Source organism: Astatotilapia calliptera, chromosome 15 (genome assembly GCF_964374335.1).
Source record: "Astatotilapia calliptera chromosome 15, fAstCal68.1, whole genome shotgun sequence".
Lineage (NCBI taxonomy): Eukaryota > Metazoa > Chordata > Actinopteri > Cichliformes > Cichlidae > Astatotilapia > Astatotilapia calliptera.
Window position 1 is genome coordinate 21,949,031 of NC_137436.1, and position 10,383 is coordinate 21,959,413.

General features: G+C 41.2%; 1 long non-coding RNA gene across 1 annotated transcript; it reads right to left on the bottom strand.

Moving 5' to 3' along the window:
• Window positions 1–2,492: 2,492 nt before the first annotated feature.
• Window positions 2,493–8,397, bottom strand: LOC145420567 (uncharacterized). Its single transcript, XR_013901893.1, has 4 exons — window positions 7,971–8,397; window positions 7,687–7,779; window positions 4,102–4,191; window positions 2,493–3,411 (listed from the first exon to the last, which is right to left on the bottom strand). It is a non-coding gene; the product is annotated as an uncharacterized LOC145420567 (long non-coding RNA).
• Window positions 8,398–10,383: the final 1,986 nt, after the last annotated feature.

A 10,383-nucleotide genomic window follows, 5' to 3' on the forward strand; every position in this document is an offset into this window, starting at 1 on the left:
CTATTACTTCAAGTTAGTGCTGCGAAAGTTGACTCTGTAAGATATTGAATCATGGGGTTTATGCAGTTTTCACAGGACTGAATCGAGCTCTGTGAAAACGTTCTTTTTCATGTGACTGTATACCCATGCATGCAAGTAAAAAGTACATTACTGAATAAATACCTTGGGTATTGGACTGACTGTAGCCTGCTGGATTTTTTCTGGTTGGATTATTTGTCCTTTGTCTGTCACCTGAAATAAAATGAAAAAGACACAACCAACATGTTTTCATCTGTTGTTTAAAATTTTTTTTGCATAAATACAAAAGCAAACAAATAAATGTTTTGGGTGGGTTCAATCATCTTAAACAGTTGATTATTTTGTCTCCTGTTTTCTCACCTGATAGCTGAGGGCTGAAGGTAAACAGCTTCCCTTCTGTATGAGCATCATTCACTTCGCAGTCCAAAAGGTAATCTCTTGATGAGTAAACATGGTGAGACTTGAGTAAAGAGACAGTGGTGGAGCAGCCAGTCTGTAAAGTCACTATTTGACTGTTATCTCTGTCCACAGCTCGACCTTTAAACAGGCACCTCACTGTGTGATGACACTTTTCATATGTCACCACATCAATTTATTGTCACCTTATCATTGTCCTCATGTTCAGTCACTGATGGAGATAACATGAAACAAAGACACCACAAATTCGAAAAATTAATTACTGCTGTCATTATTATTCTAAAAATCGTCCGCCTGAAAATATAATGTAAAATACTCACAGGTGAGTACAGAGAGATCAACCAAAGACTCGCTAACCAGACGTTTGTGTCTGTGCTTTTGAAGGTATCTGTATTGTTTACAGTAGTAAAAACCAACATCCTCGACTGTGAGAGTCTTTATAAGCAGAGAACAGTTTGCTGTAACACTCAGTCTGTCTGATGCATTTTTGGCTTTTTCACCAAGCTGTCCAAAGCTGATCACTTCTATTAGTGTTCTGTTTCTTGAAACAAAGGTCCACGTAGTCCCATCACAGTTATTCTGCTCATCTATCACATTTATACAAGGCAGAGTGACGTCATCTCCAACTTTCATAAAAATGGTGGTTTCATTTGCAGATACTGTTGAGAATTCTGAAAAGAAATATGAAAACTAGATTAGAATGCAACACTTTTCACAGTCAGAGTGAAGATCATTTTAGACAAAGGTTTATGATAAAGGTTTGGATTGTAATATTTAATTTTACTGCTATTAAAATGTTTCCTGTATTCTTACCTGCAATCTGAATGATTGATATCAGACATAAAAACATTTTACTCCATCTGAGCTCATCCATCGTGCTTCTCTGTCTCACTTCTTTCTTGTTCTCAATCTCGACTGTCACCGTCTCTGAGCTGATGACTCTTCAAGACTGTTTGTATTTCCCGTTATTCATCAGATATCACTTCCTCATCACAACTTTAGCAAATGACCTCAGGAGGTGCATCCCTACAATGCATTGGTGACAGTTATGTGTTTGACATTATATTAAAAAAAATGACTGAGGAAGTTGAATGTGTCAAGAGTTTTAGCTAAGATGTTTGTTAGAAAACAAACATCACATAGGAACAAACAGTTGAAGTGTCAAACTCCTGATTCACCTTTTTACTTTTACTTAGTTAAAGAAGTTGAATCATTATTCATCCGTGTGGAGTTGTTGTTGTTTTTTTACACAAGTATCTGTGCTTCTACTTAAGTGACTAATGTGTGCGAGAGGTAAGCTTTTTACAGAATTTCCAAAGACAACCAACATGAGGGAGAGCGTGCACATGTACAAACACACACACTCAGAGGGACAGAAAAAATAGTTTTGTAGTCTACAGGATGCTCACCTCTGGTTTCCAAGGTCAGCAAAACTCAAGTTGCAAAACATGCCTTCCTCAGTTAGAGGATGAATGATGTAACATTAATGGGTAGGTTGTTCATTTATAATATGTTTTGTGTTGTTACCTTTAAAATGAATTATCACATAGTGATATCATAGTGAGGTCACTTACTGAATGAATTTAGTAAACTTCCCTCGCTTTTCATTTAAATATCAAACAAAGGAAAATGAGGTTAAAGGTGTGAAGGCTATTAGTCTTTGCTTATTCTGAGAAAACAGACCATCTTCGTGATCATGTTTGCCACCAAACTTTCCCACTCAAGTCTTTATGTCCACTATTTTTCACACATTTATGTTGTTGTATTTTTTTTTTATTTTTTGAAACAAGTGGCTTTTTTATAAAAATCTTGTCCACTATCAGCTGAGTGGGCTGTGAGAGTTAAAAATGCCAGCAGAAACAGCCTGCTCCTGGTGTTCCAGATTAACTCGTGAGGGTTAGACAAATGTGCCATGGGTCCAGACATTTCTGAACAGGCATCGGCGCAGTTGCCTTTAATGTCCTTTAGCACTGTTGCAGCAGTTTAATGTGTGGGAATATCACCAATTCAAAATCTCTGATTTTTCACATCTAAATATGCAGCAGTAGACTTAAAGATGAAATATTCACAGCGTTTATTTCCTGGTCTGTTGGCAGCGAGAAGCAACATCTGTATCACCATCAGGAGTTAATCTAACACCAGTGAAGCTAAAACACCAGCGTACTGTTTTACTGTTTTCAGACCCCCACTGACCCTAGTCTCACACAATATACACAAATGTAAAAAAACACAATCGAAAACCTTTTACAAATCAAGTTATATTATCATTAGCCATAACAAAATACATCATTACAAACCGGACAACACAGAGTGATGATTTCGGTTAGCTGTCAGCGATTCAAACTTTGACAGGTAGATGTTACAACACTGAACTATGATTGCCGTTGTGTTATTCCAATCTCAGTCATTGCAGAAAATGGCTTAAAAAATAACATCAACATTTCATTTTTTTAATATTATATATTGAAAATTATTATGGTAAAACAAAGAGGTGGACTCTGAGGCAGGCTTTAGCACTGGAATCAGGGAGTATGTGCAAGCTAGAGGGGATTGGGTCTTGCATCTGGGTTTGGAGAGTGATGGAGAAACAGAGCAGGCAGGGATACCAAGACTAAGTATTTGGTCTGGAGGAGACGGCCCGGGACATTTAAAATTAGTGACTGGAAAAATCAAGTGAAAAACAAAGAACTCAAGTAGCATTTTTTTTTGGATGGAGACTGAGTGATGCTAAAGACAAACCTAACAACAATCTGAAGAGGAGTGAATTTATGATCAAATGTTTAAAGGCTCTGATTAGGGATTTGAGACATATGTGGCAGCCAAATGGAGCAGGGACGCAGAAGATGAATCTCTCATACTGTCCCACACACAAACAGAGGAGCGAGAGAAAGAGGAAAGGCAGAAGGAGAGATGTTGTGAGTCTGTATTCTTCACATACAAAATGCGATGAGATGACCTTCAGCAGCATTGGTAAACCTAAACAAATACACAAATTGGGGGGTGAGCTTGTGCATTTAAGACAAAGCCTGTTACCTTTAGAGCAGTCATAACAAAAAACATGTGAGATGTGTTATTTTGTGTTATTAAGATTAATATTCTCACCTGGCAATTGGGGGCTGAAAGGAAACGGCTGCACTTTGTTACTGTTCTGATTCATTACATTTAAAAAAATCATACAACTTTAACTTCGATCGTGGTAATGGCCTGTATTCGTATAGCGCTTTACTAGTCCCTAAGGACCCCAAAGCACTTTACACAAGCGGTCATCCACCCATTCACACACTGGTGATGGCAAGCTACATTATAGCCACAGCCACCCTGGGGCGCACTGACAGAGGCGAGGCTGCCGGACACTGGCGCCACCGGGCCCTCTGACCACCACCAGTAGGCAACGGGTGAAGTGTCTTGCCCAAGGACACAACAAACGAGACTGCCCAAGCCGGGGTTTGAACCAGCAACCTTCCAATTACAAGGCAAACTCCCAACTCTTGAGCCAGATGGCTGCAACCAGTTGGGGATGAGTGGATGGAGACCACTTTTCTCTTTATGTAGTTCTTAGGTTTGTCATTTATCAAATCTGACATGTCTAAATTAAGTGTACAAAAACATTATTAATCAAAAAAAATCGATAATTCATGACAAAAGGATGAATGTTTGAGTGACTACCTTTTGAAATATCCTTCACGGCTGTGGTTGTTACTGATGTTGTGCTGCATACAGTTTTTCTGGCTGGATTCTTTGTTTTGTTTGTCCCAACTAAATAAATGAAAAATCATAATCAAAACATTTTTCAGTTTTTTCATTTGTTGTGAAAAAAAAGAAAAAGAAATCTGCATCCAAACTTTGTATCCCGCCATTCATGTTCAACAACTGATTGTAATCTCACCAGCTTCCTCACCAGAGGCCTGATGGATAATGGTAAAGAGTACTTTGCTTGTGTTAGTATGAGTTCCTTGACACTTCACTATATTATCCCTTGAGACATTTGAATTGTGAGAATTTCACACAGTGGTGAAGCAGTCAGTCTGTGATCTTTCTGTTAGGTTGTTAGTTCTGTCTACATTGTAACCATTTAACAGCCATTTCACTGTGTGGCGACAGTCCTCATATGTCAGCAGAGAGCAGTTTAACGTCACTTCATCAGTGTCCTTATCTTCAGTTACTGTGACTCCAATACATATACATGTGAGACAAAGATAGCACAGATTAGACAAATTAATCACTATTATGATAATTACTGTTATACTGCAAGGTTATTCTAAAAATGCAGTTTCAGCTCCAAATACAGTGGTATGCAAAATTTGATATGATAATTTTAATGATTTTTCTTTATAAATCATTGGTCACACCTCCTCTATTCACCCTGCTCACTCCTCCCCATCCCCAACAATAGCATCCAATACACATTCAACACAAGTCTGTCTCTCTCAACCACCCAGGTTAGGAGGGAACTGAGGAGGATTAAAGCCAAGAAGGCAGTGGGTCCAGATGGAATCAGCTCAAGGGTGGTCAGGCCCTGCACAGATCAACTGCATGGCGTGATGGAGCACATCTTCAACCTGAGCCTGAGGCTGGGGAGAGTCCCACAGCTCTGGAAAACCTCCTGTGTTGTACCAGTGCCAAAGACTTCACGTCCCAAGTACCTCAACAGCTACAGGCCGGTGGTTCTGACATCCCACCTGATGAAGACCCTGACTCAGGTTCGGCCCCTGGTGAGCTCATCACTGGATCCACTTCCGTTTGCCTAACAGCCAGGCATTGGAGTGGATGATGCCGTCATTCACCTCCTACATTGTTCCCTCTCTCACCCGGAGACTGCTGGGAGCACTGTGAGAATCATTTTCTTTGATTTCTCCAGTGCCTTCAACACCATTCTTCTCACAGTCCTGAAGGACAAGCTGGACAACACAGGAGTGGACCATCACCTCACCACATGGATTCTGGACTACCTCACTGACCGACCTCAGTATGTAAGAACTCAGGGCTGTTTGTCGGACAGGCTCGTCTGCAGTACGGGGGCCCCACAGGGAACAGTTCTGGCTCCGTTCCTCTTCACCATCTACACGGCAGACTTCTCCCACAACTCCACCCAGTGCTTCTTTCAGTTCTCTGATGACTCTGCTATATCAGCCTCATCACTGATGGGGATGACAAGGAATACAGAGAACTGACCCATGACTTTGTGGACTGGTGCCAGCAGAACTACCTCCAGATAAACACTAGTGAAACCAAGGAGCTGGTGGTAGACTTCCACAGGCACAAACATCCTCACCTGCAACCACTAAGCATTCAAGGTATGGACATTGAGGCTGTGGACAGCTACCTTGGTGTTTATCTGAACAATAAACTGGACTGGACTCATAACTCAGACGCCCTCTACAGGAAAGGGCAGAGCAGGCTGTACCTACTGCGGAGACTCAGGTCGTTTGGAGTGAAGGGCCCACTCCTGAAGACCTTCTATGACTCTGTGGTGGCCTCAGCCATCTTTTACAGTGTGGTCTGCTGGGGTGGCAGCATCTCTGGTAGGGACAGGAAGAGACTGAACAGGCTGATCAGAAGGGCCAGCTCTGTTCTAGGATGCCCTCTGGACCCAGTGGAGGTGGTGAGTGACAGGAGAATGGTGGCTAAGCTGTCATCCCTGCTGGACAACATCTCCCACCCCATGCAGGAGACTCTGACAGCACTGAGCAGCTCCTTCAGTGGCAGGCTGCGGCACCCAGGGTGTGGGACGGAGAGATTTCGTAGGTGTTTCCTCCCCACTGCTGTCAGACAACAAAGACTTTGCACCTGACCAAACACACACATCCACACATGTGCAATAGCATTAACACTAAGTGCAATACTCTTTTTCTGACAACGTTGTCATACTCAGTATAGTATTTGTATTCTATTTTATTGTATTGTATACAGTATTATATTTTATTCTATTCTATTGTGTACAGTTGTGTATGTTGGGTCTAAACTCAGACCCCGCTGATCTAGGGACTTATTCCCATGAAGGAAAAACACAAGGCAACAGCGGTTGATCGATTTACTTGCGCAAGGGAGGCCTCATCGGTATCTCAGGAACGCACTTCGAATCCTACCACAAAATGACCCCGACTCCAGCCTCCGCTCGCTGCCTTTTATTGGAAAAATAGTTACAATACACAATAGTGTACACAAGCACCTCCCCTCGTACAACCCCCCTTGGTTACAAAGACAATGCACTGTGTGTGTGTGTGTGTGTGTGTGTGTGTGTGTGTGTGTGTTTGTGTAAGCATGTGTGTGATAATGTGTGTGTGTGCGTCATGGGGGTGCGTTTGTGTGACCTCCTGATCACAACTGTTTCTAACAACATCCTTGGTCATAAAAAGGTAACCCCCCCCCCCCCCCCCCTCCCACACACACACACACACACACCCACACCCAACACATGGCTCAATTCCTGTATTGGTTCACCATACACAACACAGTGAAGCCATAAAAAGGGCAGAAAGCTTACCAAACATCAAACAAACCTTTACATTGGGATGTGCTTGTGATAAAACACTACAACCTCACCCCAGAACCTCGAGAGGCTTGGGAGGGGGACAAAGGAATGTCTTGATCCTATAGTTTGAACTAAGACTTTACAAATTTAAGAAACACAATGACACATTCAACAATTTGACTTAACAGTGTACAGTATCTTATTCTTACTCTTATGCTATTCCAGTGTTTTTCTAATTTTTACTATGTAACTTTGCACTGTCCACTTTCTGCTGTAACAAAACAAATTTCCCACGAGTGGGACTAATAAAGGTGATCTTATCTTATCTTATATGCACCTGCCTAATTTTGTTTAAATAACTATTGCACACCTTCTTTAAATCCTATAATCATCATGTCACTTCTCAAATATCATTGTGTTCATCTGCTATATAATATATTTAAATTAAATTGCTCATCCAAACAACCAATGATTTAAAAAGACAAATCATTAAAATGATCAGGGGTGCCCAAACCTTTGCGTACCACTGTTTGGTAAATACTCACATGTGATGACAGCCAGATCAACCAAAAACTCAGAAACTAGATGTTTACGTTCTCCCAGTTTGTACTGCTGACAGTAATAAAAACCAACATCCTCAGCTGTGAGCTTCTTTATAAGCAGAGAACAGTTTGCTGTAACACTCAGTCTGTCTGATTTCATTTGGGCTTTTTTACCAATCTCTCCAAAGGTGATCACTTCTGTTGCTGTTGTGTTTTTTGAAGCAAAGGTCCACGTACCATCACAGTTATTCTGGTCCTCTATCACATTTAGACAAGGTAGAGTGACGTCATCTCCAACTTTAATAAAAATCGAGGTTTCAGTTGCAGATACTGTTGAAATGATGGAGGAGAAACATAAAAATAAATAAAAATAGAATACAGCATTTTTTAGAATCGGATTGAAGACCAATTTAGACACAAGTTAACGAACATGTCCTGAGCTCCCCTCAAACAACAGAGCATGCTCAGCAGTTTACTGTAAAGGTGTTTTCCTGCTATTAAAATGTTTCCCGAATTCTTACCTGCAATCTGAATCACCAGCATCAGACATAAAAACATTTTAATCCATATGAATTCATCCATCGTGCTTCTCTGTCTCATTTCTTTTCTTGACTGTCAACGTTTCTGAACTGATGACTATTTAAGACTGTTTGTACTTCCTGTCACTACTGAGGTGTCACATCCTCTTCACAACTTTAGCAGTTTTCTTTTCATGTTTACATTCCATAGGTGCAGTCTTTCTCATTTTCTCAGAAACGCATGAAGTAATTTGTTTTTATGAAGGGATATTATTGCACAAAGCAATTATAAGACTTACCAAGTGCACATTGTGTCTGTTTTCACAGTGCATTTGTGACAGTGATGTGTTTAATAACCTGAAAAGACGTTGACCGAGGAAGCTGAATCTGTGAAGATTGTTAGTCAAGATAAATGTTTCCATTAATACAGCCCCTCTTTCCTCTAATGTTAGAAAACAGACAGCACAGCAGAACAGACAGTTGTAGTCCCAAAAATACAGTTCAGGTTGTTTACAAGTTAGTTCATTAACAATTAATAAAACAAGAAATAAAAGCTGTTCATAAATCCATACATGATTTTAAACACCTGCTCAGACCTGTAGTTTACAAGTGAGTGGGCCGAGTGGATGGCCTACTGAAAGACTGAGGACCTCTGGTGGATAGAATGGGTAATACATGAATAGAAGTGCTCAGAGCTAAACTGTGACACTTAGAAACTGTGTTCTGCACAAGCAGGGTGCGATTTTTAAAAAATTAAAAGGTAATGTTTTTTTCTTTTGTGACAACACAAAATGTCATCAATTAAAAAGAATATCAGTCAGATATTTCACTACAATAGATTCCTAAAAACAGTCTGCTTTGATGTCTCTGAAGGTTCTCAGTCATCCAGGTCATTGTAGTCTAAGGAGCTTGGAAAGTAAAGCATCTGGACTTCTTTAAGTTGTTTGAAGTCCTTTCACCTCTCATCCGAGAAGCTTCTTCAGTTCTAGGGTCAAATGGTGGAGCTTCACCCCTGATCAGATTTGCACACTGTTAGACCTCTGCCTTACCACCACATATTTCAAATACAACGAGGGTTTTTAGAGACAATAACATAGATGTGCCATGGGCTCCCTGGTGTCACCTATTGTAGCCAACCTTTACACTGAGGAAGTGGAAAGAAAGGCTCTTGGCTCTTTTAAAGTGAGAGTACCCAGCCACTGGTACAGATTCGTGGACGACACCTGGTTCAAAATCAAAACCCAAGAAGTGGAATCCTTCACTGCTCACATTAACGCTGTGGATAAAAACATAAAGTTGACCAGGGAAGACACAAAGGATAACAGTAACGTGGCACACAGCGTGGAAAAAGGCACATACCTTTGACGTTGCGTGATGAACTCCGTATTCCTCGTCCACACGTTAACACAAAAACTGAGATTTTGCGGAGATTTAAAAAATCTCTGTTTTTGGGGATTTGAAACACCGTTTAAGTGTGGAAAAAATTGTCATATAGGCTTTTACAAGTCAACGAGCGCAAAAAAACAACAACTTAAAAGCCTCTGGAATTAAATAATGGTACAGAAATAATGCCTCATCTGCATAAGAAAAATTACCAGCACTGGGTCAGTACGAGGAAAATTTCTTTTGCAGTTCATCTCAAATGATGACTTGCGCTTTGGGATCTTTTAAACATCATTAGGCGCATTGCTGCGCACCGTCTGTCCCGTCTGTGAGCACAAAACAAGCACTCACAAAGCAGCAGTTTGGGGATGACTTCAAACACATGGGTCCCTGTCGGACTATAGGAAAACCCGGACATTTTCATCAATCTCCAAAATCCCCCCGGACGCCCCGGACAGAACGTGAAAAGTGGACATGTCCGGGGAAAAGAGGACGGTTAGTCACCCTAGGAAACCTCAACATTGAAGTTTACTGAAAGCCCACACACACGGACCAGTACCTCGTCTTTGACTCCCATCACCCTCTGGAGCACAAACCTGGAGTAATCAGGACCCTACAACACTGAATGTAAAATGTTCCCTCTAAGCCTGAAGGGAAAAAGAGGGAACACATATGAAGGTGGCTCTTAAAACATGCGGTTATCCTAATTGGGCTTTCATCAAGTCAGCAAAGATGCACAGAAAAGAAGATCAGACAGCAACTAGGGAGGATCAGAAAGACAAACGCAACAACATTGTCATCCCCTATGTAGCCGGTGTATCAGAGAAACTCAGGAGAGTCTTCTCCAAGCACAACATCCCAGTGTCCTTCAGGCCCAGCAACACACTCAGACACTGGGACACTTCCACAGGGCTTAAATCTGGGACTATCAACCATTTGACCATAGAACTGAAGAAGCTTCTCGGATGAGAGGTGAAACGTCTTCAAGCAACTTAAAGAAGTTGAGTGTCCTATGCCTAAGACCCTCTTTTAC